The sequence below is a fragment of the Dipodomys ordii genome, unplaced genomic scaffold, assembly GCF_000151885.1.
Source record: "Dipodomys ordii isolate 6190 unplaced genomic scaffold, Dord_2.0 Scaffold207, whole genome shotgun sequence".
NCBI classification, from domain to species: Eukaryota; Metazoa; Chordata; class Mammalia; order Rodentia; family Heteromyidae; genus Dipodomys; species Dipodomys ordii.
In genome coordinates, this window is record NW_012267423.1 from 1,809,474 (window position 1) to 1,820,908 (window position 11,435).

Sequence of the window (11,435 nt, forward strand, 5' to 3'; positions counted from 1 at the left end):
CTGTCTTTTGATAATATACCAGCTCTTTCCTCTTATGGGTGCATTGTCCATCATTACCTACTTTTTCCTGGCTTTCAGTGCTCTTCCCCATTAACAGAATTCCTACCCTGGGATCTCCTATTGTCCTATTTTTGCCAGTTGTGGGGCTTGAACTCGGGGTCTGGATGCTGTCCCTGAGCTTCTTTTTCTCAAGGCTAGCACTCTACCACTTGAGCTATGGCTCAACTTCTAGCTTTTTCTGTGTATGTGGTACTGAGGAATCGAACCCAGGGCTTTGTGCATGCTAGGCAAGCACTCTTCCACTAAGCCATGTTCCCAGCCCCCATAACAATCTTCTAAAGCAGCAGCAAATCCTTTTCTTGAGCCTCTTACAGCCCCTGCCTTGGCCATTTGTTGGGTCTATAGTCAAAGGAGTGAGTCAGTCAGATGGTACAGAGGTTTCTGCAGTTGCTGGACCCCGGGAAGGAGGTGCACTGCTCTCCATCTTAGACTGGGGTGCTGCAGAATCTTTCTCCTGCTGTTGGGATGGGAGGCAGCTTGCTGTTCTCATTTTCCTCTGTGCCCCTCCAGTTGGGTCCTGAAGCTTCTGGACTTTTGGCAGGTGAGGTGCTGTCTTTTCCTCCTCCTTGTTGCTCTTAGAGGTGGTTTCCTGTATTGCTTTGATTGGGCATGGCTTGTTGCCATATCCCCTAGCCTCAGCCACCTACACAGAGAGGACACACAGAGCATCAGAAGTCTTCTACTGAGATGCTTTTCCTTCTTTGCACTCATTCTCCTTTGTCTTGGACTTCAGTTTCTGAACTTTCAAGACAAGGACCTGAGAAGGCTACAGTGTCAGAGACTCACAATGCAGCTGCAACACTGGCAGGATCTACCTTTCGCTGAGCTGCAACATGGAGCAGGCCTCTGTCTGCTGCCGAGCTGCAACACAAAGCAGGTGCCTCCTACAGGGCTGAGCACTAGGGGCCTCACTGCTGGCTGTGGAGCCAGAAGGAACCTGAATCAGACTTTAGAAAAGTTACATATACAAAACACATCTGTATCCACTGAAATTTATTCCCTCCATCACAGTTAGTGGTTTTCACAAAATATGCAGATGTTGGTTATGTTTTGTTAAATTTCTATGTAAGAATTCGTTTTTAGCCTGATAAAACATACCTTAAATGTTTTTCTATTAAATTTTTTATTAATATTTGACTTGTTTTTTATAAAAGTATCAAAAGGAAATTAAATATTGCCCTTGTATATATAATATTGCTAAATTCATTTATTCAATATAGCATGTTCTACTTCCTGGAAGTCGAGGTATTCTTTAGATTTGCATGCCTTTTCTCTTCCAATCCTATTGCACTTGTTATATTTTCAGTATGATGCCCAATAGAAGCTATGAAAGCAGGCATAACCTGACTTTGTCATAACACTAGAGGTCAATATAGTTCTTTGACATTAAATAGGATGTCAGCTGTAAGTAAAATATCAGCAGGCGAATTAAATGAAAACTTAAATTGGCTCTGTCATACTAAGTTCCCTTTTTATTCTAATTGGTTTTAGTTTATAAATATATTATTATAGTAATGAAGAGAGGCAAATATAATGAAATAAAAACCAATTCATTACTAGGCACTCACACCTGTAATCCTAGCTATTCAGGAGGCTGAGACCTGAGGTTCAAGGTTAAAAACCCACCAGGCAGGTATGTCTATGAGACACTTCAATTCTGTGTGAGTGTGCGCACACACGCACGCGCCAGAAGTGGAGCTGTGTTTCAAATAGTAGATTGTTATCCTTGAGCAAAAAATGCACAGGGATAGTGTCTAGGCCCTGAGTTCAAGCCCTAGGTTGGCACAAAAAAATTATTTTTTCAATGTATGTCCTACAAATTTAGGAAAGGGGAGGGAAGGGAAAGGTGGGTTGTGTGGGATGGATGAAAATGTTGAAATGGGGAGACATTGATCAAGATGCATTGTATTCATCAACTACTTTGTAGAATGGCAACTCCTTTGTACAATTATTTAAACAAAATAAAAATATTTTCAAAAAATTGTTAGCTGTTCACTGGGGGATTGTGTTTAAAATCTAGCTACTAAGGAGGCTGAGATCTTAGGATCCTGGTTCAAAGCCAGCCTAGGCAAGAAGGTCTCTGAACCTCTTGTCTCTGATTAAATACCAAAATAGCTGGAAGTGGAGCTGTGGCTCATGTAGTAGAGAGCTAGCCTTGACCACAAAAGCTCAACAATAGTTCACAAGCCCTGAGTTCAAACCCGAAGACTGGCATACAAATAAAACAACGCAAAACATATTGGGAATCATATGTTGTTTTTATTAAAAGATTTCTCTTGCATCTATTGAAATGATGGTTTTTTTTCTTTTATGTCCATTTATATAGGAAATTGCACAGGTTGATTTCCTCTTGATAAAAAGGATTCAAATGTCCAGTTTAAATTCTCTGGATGTTATATCAATCTTTAGACACATCTTGCCAGATCAAATGTGTCAAGATTTCATTGAAGACTTGTCTCTGATGAATATTTATCTATAGTTTTCTACCCATTGTAATTTTTTCATCTGGCTTTGTTATTGTGGTAGTGCTGACCTCATCAAATGAGTTTTAGGTAGAACCTGTCAGTAGAAACTTCTGGTCCTGATGGTTTTTCTTGTTAGGACATTTTAACTAAAATTTTAATTGAAGAAATGTATACTAATTTGGGTTATGTCTTTCATCTTGAGTGAATTTTTTAAGACCTTTGTCTTTGCAATTTGAGTTATGAAATTACTAGTATTGGTAATTATATTTTTTCTCCTGCCCTCCTTTATCTTTCGGCCTTTCCTTACCCCTTCCCCTTTTCTCTCCTTATTAATGTGTGGAGCAAGTTCTCATTTTTAATGAGCTTTTACAACACAAGAGTTTGACTTCACTGACCCTCTCCATTATTTTTTTTAAACTTTGTCAGTTTTCTCCCTTATATTCTCAAAGGACACAGCTAGCAAGATAAATAGAAAGTCCACAGAGTGGGAGAAGATCTCCTCTAGCCATACAACAAAAAAGGACCTCATATCTAAAATATACTTAGAACTCAAAAAAAATCAAAAAATTATATTCTCTGTTCTGCTTACTAGGATTCATTTGTTCATTAGTTTCCTGCATAAGTTTAGATCATTGTTCTGAGATTTTACTTCCTGATAGAAAATACTTAAATACAAATTTCTTCGTCTTTGTCCCACAATTCCTTTTGTGGTGTCTTTACTTTAATAAATATAATTTTTTAAATTTTATTCCTTGGCTTTTTTTGCCCTACAGGCTATTTACTTACTAGCTTTTCAGTGTACGAGTTTTCCAAGGAGCTTTGAACTCTGGGTCTGAGCGCTGTCTCTGAGCTCTTCAGTATACCACCCGAGCCACAGTGCCACTTCTGGTTTTCTGAATGGTTTATTGGAGATAGGAGTCTCCCAGACTTTCGTGCTCGGGCTAGCTTTAAACCATGATCCTCAGATCTCAGCCTCCTGAATAGCTAGGATTACAGGCGTGAGCCATCGGCGCCCAGCTTTTTTTTTTCTTTTTACAAATTCCTAGACTGAAATATACTCTGTGTGTGTGTGTGTGTGTGTGTGTGTGTGTGTGTGTGTGTGTATGATACACAGACTCAATGCTAACCTACATCCATAGCTTTGTACAATCAGTTAGACATAGTCTGACATTTGTTTCCTGGTCCAGAATAATTTTACCTTATTGAATGTTTCTTTCAAGGAATGGGTATTTTGATATATCTGATTGATTTGTTTAATACTGTATCAGCTAAAGTCCATTCATTGATAGCTTTGCTCAGGTTCTGTGGTTCATCAATTTTATCTCTGCCAGTTTTATTAATTCCGTAGATATTTACTTTTCTTGGATTTTGTTCATTTTTGCCTGTAGTTTTCTTGGTTTTATATTTTACATTTTAAATCTCTGTTTTAGCCACTGATGCATTTAGGACTATAATATATTCTTTATAGATTGACCCCTTTGATATTGTGTAAAGTTATTGTTATGTTTTCCCTAAACCTACTTTGTTTAATAGCAATCAAGTTTCATAAAATTTCTTTTAGTTTTTGTGTGGCATATCTTTTTACCTATTCTGAGTCTTTATTTCAATTTCCTTCCCTCTGGTAGCTCAATTGTCATTTGGCCTTGATCCTTTCCTTCCCTTCCCTCTCCTCTTCTCTACACTCCCCTCTCCTCCCCTAGATATTCAATGTTCCCAGTTCTCTATGTTTCATAAAATTCAGGATTCCTAGAGGACCCACCCTCTACTGATTCACAGGGGAGGAGTGGCACTTCTGTCACATTGGCATTTCTTTGCCCATTCAAGACAGAATTTAGAGGTAAGCCAAAGCTTCTAAGTAAATATCTATATATGTGTACATTTATATATAGTTTTATTTTGTAAAATCCCAAATGAAGTGACTGCATGTTGTGCAGGGAAGAGCCATTTCCTTTAGTAGTGAGCTGCCCCCATGGTCACTGCCCACTATTGACTGCCAAATTATGTGCATAACAAATCACAGACCTATTTCTAATTATATCAACAGCTCTGCAAAATGTTTTGAGGACATACCCATCAATTATGGACATGGGAAAGCTCATAATAGCACACATGTTTATTGTGCTTCAACTCTCTCTCCCTAGTTTGGCTTGAGTGTGTTGAATTGTTGTGATTGTTCATTTTGAATCATTATTCATTTTTGCAGAAGACTTCCTGGAAATGAGTAAAATATGTCAGGGATGCCATCCCAGTTAAGGCCTATTTCTTCATTCAAAACCTTTTGTGCAATAAAAGTATCTCAAAAACTCTTCTGTATTGAAGAGATGTTTAACATCTCTGGCCAGAAAGAAATGCAAATCAAGAAAACATTGAGATTCTACTTTACCCCACTTAGAATGGCCATTATCAAGAAAACTAACAAGAACAGATGCTAGCAGAGATGTAGCCTAAAAGGATCACAACTACACTGTTGGTGGGAGTGTAAATTTGTTCAACCACTCTGGAAAGTAGTATGGAGGTTCCTCAGAAGATGAAACATTGAGATTTCCTAACATTCCCACTCCTGGGCATTTATCCAAATGACACTAAAGACACCAGCAAATCCATATTCTTTGCAGCATCGTTTACAATAGCTAAGATAGGGAATCAACTGAGATGCCCTTCAGAGGACAAATGGATCAAGAAAATATGGTCTGTATACACAATTCAGTTCTATGCTTCCATCACAAAGAATGTCATTGTCCCATTCATAAGGAAGCGGAAAAACTTTGAAAAAATTATATTAAGAGAAGTAAAGCAGACCCCAAGAAATAGAGGCTAGATGGTTTCCCTCATTTGTGATCATTAGAATGTGCTTATAAATCTACAAGTAAACCTAGTGGATAGTAAAAGACAAATAATTTCACTTGGACATGATTAAATAAAACTCTAAACATTCACACAGTGAGAACAAAAGAGGATATTCTTATGAGAGGATCACAAGGGCTCAATAGCTGTGTGCATTTGGTCCTATAAAATGATGCTTATTGAACTGAACTCCAAGAAATGGACATGAGGTTTTTTTTATTGCACTGTTTTCAGGTCTTTTCTTTCCCTTTTCCTTTGATTTATTCCCTTTTATTGCTGGTTTTGATTTCTGTGCCCTTTGTCTTGCATGTAAGTTTATGTTATTTGGCAAGGGGAAGGAGAAGCATAGAAACAGTGGGACACAGGGTGAACCAATTTAGCAGTCATACTCACTAGACACTATGTGGGAAATGAACTTTACAACTTGAGGGGAAGGACATCACGAGAGGAGAATTGGGAGAAAATGAGGGAGTGACACTGTTTAAAAAAAGAAATGTAGGGGCTGGGAAGGTGGCTCACTGGTAGAGCGCTTGCCTTGCATGCCTGAGGTCCTGAGTTCGATTCCTCAGCACCACATAAGTAAAAAGAAAAAAGCCGGAAGTGGCGTTGTGGCTCAAGTGGTAGAGTGCTAGCCTTGAGCTGAAGAGCTGAGGGACAGTGCCCAGGCCCAGAGTTCAGGCCCCATGACCGGACCCAAAAAAAAAAAAAAAAAAGAAATGTACTCGTTACTTGATTTATGTAACTGTAACCCTCTGTACCTCACTTTCTCAATAAAATTTAATTTAAAAAAAACACCTCTTCTGTGAGTTTCACCAACCTCAATCCTTGTAAACCACTGGTTATAATTAAGTTTCATCCATAGAAAAGATGCACTGTAGAGCTGGGACACTGGCCTTTTCCACTGAATTCCCCATTCACACACACCTATTAATAACAAAAGTCCTGTCGTTCTCAGTGCTTTCTCCTTCCCTCCAGCACGTTGGGCTTTTCTGAAAGAAAGCATAATCACACTGGACAATCCATGTGAAATCCTCTGACATTTTAATGTTTCTGTAAATGTGGTGGAATTTGACAGAAATCTAACCTAGAAATTAGCTTTGTATAAAAGAAATGTATTCTAAATATTAAAGCACTGAATGTTGTTAAGCCCATTTTTAAAAATCATTTGTTCTAAACATTATACCTTGGTGGTGTAGTCGTCTCATTTTTGTAAACCAAGGTGACCCTGGCAACAAAATCACATAGCAAGAATCTAGAAATCAGCAAATTTCAAAATGAAATATTGAAATATCCTCTACAGTAAAACATTTCTTATTTTTATTATCCCTTTGGTAATAGTTTTTTCTTTTCATTCATTTACTGTTTTTATTCTTATTGAGCTATTGTTTGAATCAGGTTATTGCTGATCTTCAAGTTAGGCTCAACTACCCCACTCACTTCAGCTTCACATGAAGGTTGATTCTAGCCATGGACTACCAATGCTTTAAGATTATTTTTATGGTAAAAATTAGCAATATATAGTCCAAAGGTTTTACTTTTTCCAATGGTAATGGAGTTAGAACTCAGGGTATTCTGATTGCTACAGAGATAACCTACCCTGGAGACAGTATGGGTTCTTTTATGGCTCTGAAGGTAAGCTAGTGGTGTCTTGAAGGCTTTCTCGCAGACAGAAAAAAGAAGAAAGAAGGAAGAAAAAGAAGGAACTAAAAAAGAAGAACCAATGAAGCAAACGCAGAAGAAAGAAGGCAAAGTAAGTTAGATGATAATAAATGCTATTGAAAAATCTGAATTGGTATAAACATATATTTATATATGTCAATATAGAATATATCAATATAAGATATATCTTTTTAATGGTCAAAAAAAAACTTCCTGTGAGGACATGGTAATGAGTGTAGAACATAGGCAATGAAGGAGAAAATTCTGGACTCTACAGTGGCCAGTGCAGAGCCCCTGGGCTAGTGTGCCTGGCAGCCAGGTCCCTTTGGCTGGGGCAGAGTAACCATGAGTAATGGTCAGCAAAGGAAGCAGCAGTCATGAGCAGGGCCTAGGGGACATGGAATCACTGCAGGGGCATTGCCAGAGGTTCTTGTAAAGTAAAGATAGGGGCCTGTAGGCTAGTCAGAATAACAGCAGCCCTGAGTGCCCTGTGTCATTGCTGTGATCTCGCCACCAAGTCAGCCTCTCCTCACTATTTTCTTGCAGTTTCCCCTGCCCAGACTGGAATCCAGCAGACATCACTCTGCCTTCCCTTGCTTTCTTCTCACCCCAAAGATAAGCATGGCCTATCCCAGTCATGTTTTAAGGAAGGTGCTACTGATTGCTAAAGATTAAAAACTGTCAGTACCAGAACCAAGCATCTGAAAGGAGATCTTAATATATCTACACAAAATCTATTTCTACTTTACATAGTAGGAAAGACAAAATGGTTTGTTAGGGCTGCCTTAGTGCTTGGTTAGATGTGCATTGGTAAGAATCGATATTAGAGGCCCAATGCCAGTGGTTCACACCAATAATCCTAGCTCTCAGGAGGCTGAAATCTGTGGACAATACTTTGAAACCAAACAGGATAAATGCCTGTGACTCTTCTCTCCAATAAATCACCAAAAAGCCAGAACTGGAGGTATGACTCAAGGGATAGAGTGCCAGCCTCCAGCAAAGAAGCTGAGCAAGTACTTGAGCCCCTGACTTCAAGTCCCAGTACTGACAAAAGAAAATGAAAAAAAAATCCAAATAAAAATTATATTAAGCAAAGTAAGGAAGACCCAAAATAGCATAGGCTGCGTGGTCTCCCTCATTTGTAATAGATAGAATATGCCTATAAATCTACAAGTTAATCCAATGGATAGTAAAAGGAAAAAAATTATACTTGGATATGATCAATTAAATAGCACTCTAAGCATTTCCACACTGAGAACAAAGGAGGATATTCTTAGGAGAGGATCACAGTGGCTCAATAGTCATGTGCATATGAGCATATAATATGATGCTTATTGAAATGAACCCCAAGAAATGAGAATAAGAGTTTTTTGTTTTTTGTTTTGTTGGTCGTGGGGGGTCAAACTCTGGGCCTGGGTGCTTTCCCTCAGCTCTTCAACTCAAGGCTAGTGTTCTATTATTTGAGCCACAACACCACTTCCGGTTTTCTGCTGGTTTATTGGAGATTAGAGTCTCGTGGAGTTTCCTGCCCCTACTGGCTTTGAACCACGATCCTCAGATCTCAGCCTCCTGAGTAGCTAGGATTACAGGCGTGAGTCACTGGCACCTGACTAAGAGTTCTTTTAATTGTGCATTTTTTTTGTTGTTGTTGTTGGTTGTGGGGCTTGAACTCTGGGCCTGGCGCTATCCTTGAGGTCTTCAGCTCAAGGCTAGTGCTCTACCACTTGAGCCACAGTGCCACTTCCGGCTTTTCCGTTTATGTGGTGCTGAGGAAATGAACCCAGGGCCTCATGCATGCAAGGCAAGCACTCTACCACTGAGCCCCTCCCCAGCCTGAGTTCTTTTAATTGTTCTGTTTGTAGTTATTTCTTCCTTGCATTTCACCTTTGATTTATTCCCAGTTGTAACTATTTTGATTTCTGTGCCCTTTGTCTTATATATAAGTTTATCTGATTTAGGAAGGAAAGGGGAATCACAGAAATGGGTGGTGAACCAATTCAGCAGTGATACTTACTAGACACTAGGTTGGAAACGAACTACACAAGTTGGCAGGATGGGGAAAAGTGGGAGAAAATGACAGAGGGAGTAATACTGTTCAAAATAGTATATTCATTGCCTTAGTTATATATCTGTAACCTCTCTGTACATCACTTTTACAATAAAATACAAAAAATTTTAAAAGATTCCAAATAATCAACATTGGAGCATTGGCTTAAGCTTATTATACTACCCTGCTTGGGAGGCAATAACCTGGACATTTTGATTCAAGGCCAACCTAGGCCATAAAACTATATATAAAGTAAAATGTTGAAAAGACTCTGTACTGTCCAATAGCTGGGTAAAGTGTAGCATAGTAGTTGGGTGCAGTTGGGTGCCTGTCATCCCCTATGGCTTCTTCCTTTCTAATAGTCCAGGGAACCCTATTATGTGACTTTAGGACATAAAAATGGAGAAAACCTGGGTTCACCTAGATAAGACTCCCAAGAGTTGCACTATGGGCTCCTCTACATTGCAAGTGAGACTCAAGGAATTCTATCTTATACTGCTCATTTCCCATGGTAGAGAGCAATTGAAGGGACAATGACATGGGAAGAGATAACAGACTCAGAGTCCTCACCTCCAATAGCAAGAGAGAAGAGTGAGTAATGTTACCAGGACAGAGTTCTCCTCTAAGTTACCCTGTCCTACACTCTCCCCACTCCTAGACTGGTTCAGATGTCTTGTGGTATCTGAGCACTTCGCTGACCCTCTCCTCTTCCTCTACTGAATCTTACTTACACCTCCCAACTTGGTGCTATGGGGTGTGAGATTACTCTGCTTAAATAACCCGGCATCTGGAGACGCTGGCCCTCTGCAGTGTGGACCTGGGAAGACCCTCTCTCTTTGTGTCATGGGGCCCTTCTTTTTTTTTTTTCTTTTTATCAAGCCAGACTGAACAAATGTCCAAATAGTCTTCATCTCGTTTACACAAAATGGCCCTCTCAAATGCTTCACTCTGGTCTTTGTTTTCTTTCCCAGTGGTCACAATACTTGAGCTAAAGTTAGCCTGACTTTTGAGGCTACTCCCTCCAGGCAACCCAGACACCAGTCTCTTTCACCTCCTGGATGTGGATGCAATTGCCATAGCCATTGCTGGATTTCCAGTGAATATCTCCATGCCAAGACCTTGGCAAATAAACATTGCTACCAAGGGATGACAATCAGGTAAAAAACATCCTCAATACTTATGATATTTCTACAGGTATGTCATTGTGCTACAATCACCATGTTCTACTATGTGGACACATGAACTATATTCATTTGTCTCGACAGAAAAATCTTTGTTCCTGAGAGGAACATATTTAAAGCCTGCATTTTTTTTATTCCATGATATAACTTCTGTTTCTTTTTTTTTTTTTTTTTTTGGTCGTAGGGCTTGAATTCTGGACTTGGGCACTGTCCTTGCACACTTCAGCTCAAGGTGAGCGCTCTACCGCTTGAGCCACAGTGCCATTACTGGTTTTCTAGTTGTTTATGGGAGATAAGAGTTCATGGACTTTTCCTGCCCAGGCTGGCTTTGAGCCATGATCCTCAAATCTCAGCCTCCTGAGTAGCTAGGATTACAGGCATGAGCCACCAGTGCCCGGTTTCTGTTCCTTTTTCTTCTTCTTCACATTTTTCTTTGGGAGAGTACACCATACTTCCACTCAAGAAGGTAATTTTTATAGTCCAACAGTCTATTATTTTTTTACATCTCTTAAGCACAAATCATAGGGAATAGGTTCCAACAGGTCAGGCTCCTTTCCATTGGTTCTCACAAAGTATGCTTCTCTGGGTGGAGCAGGCTGACACTTCAGGTGAACCCAGATACCTTTTTCTCTGGCTTCCTTCTTTTTCTGGTCATTTTCCTTCACTGATTTTAGGAAAATATCTCGGCCATTAGAGCGCTTACTATGCTCAATACGCACATTAATCCTCTTGGCAAAGATCTTGCCCTTAACTTGTTCACAATAATGCCAACAGCATGCTGAGTAGCATTGTAGACCCTTCCAGTTTTGCTGTGGTAAAATTCGTTTTTTGAACAATACTCACTCCCTTGATGTCTATAATATCACCCTTCATGTAGATTCTCATATATGTGGCCAAAGGAACAACTCCACGTTCTCTGAAGGGCCTAGGGAACATGCATCAGGTACCTCTCCTCTTTCCTTTTATGTTCATCATTTTGGCAAATTACTGGAAGATGACAGTTCCGCCCAAAAGACAACTTGTGTTACTTATGAGTATTGAGTAATTAAAACTCTGAGTAGAGTCCTCCCTCCCTCCCTCACCTCAGGGACAATAGTTCGCCTAGCACAGTGAAGTTTGTGATGTGACATGTATGGCTGCCATATTCCTAGAAATGGTTTCCTTAAGCTTAGAGAGGAC

At 39.6% G+C, this 11,435-nt stretch overlaps 1 pseudogene; it reads right to left on the reverse strand.

Annotated features, from left to right (window-relative positions):
• Positions 1 to 418: 418 nt before the first annotated feature.
• Positions 419 to 11,234, reverse strand: LOC106000071 (annotated as a pseudogene).
• Between the last annotated feature and the right edge of the window lie 201 nt (positions 11,235 to 11,435).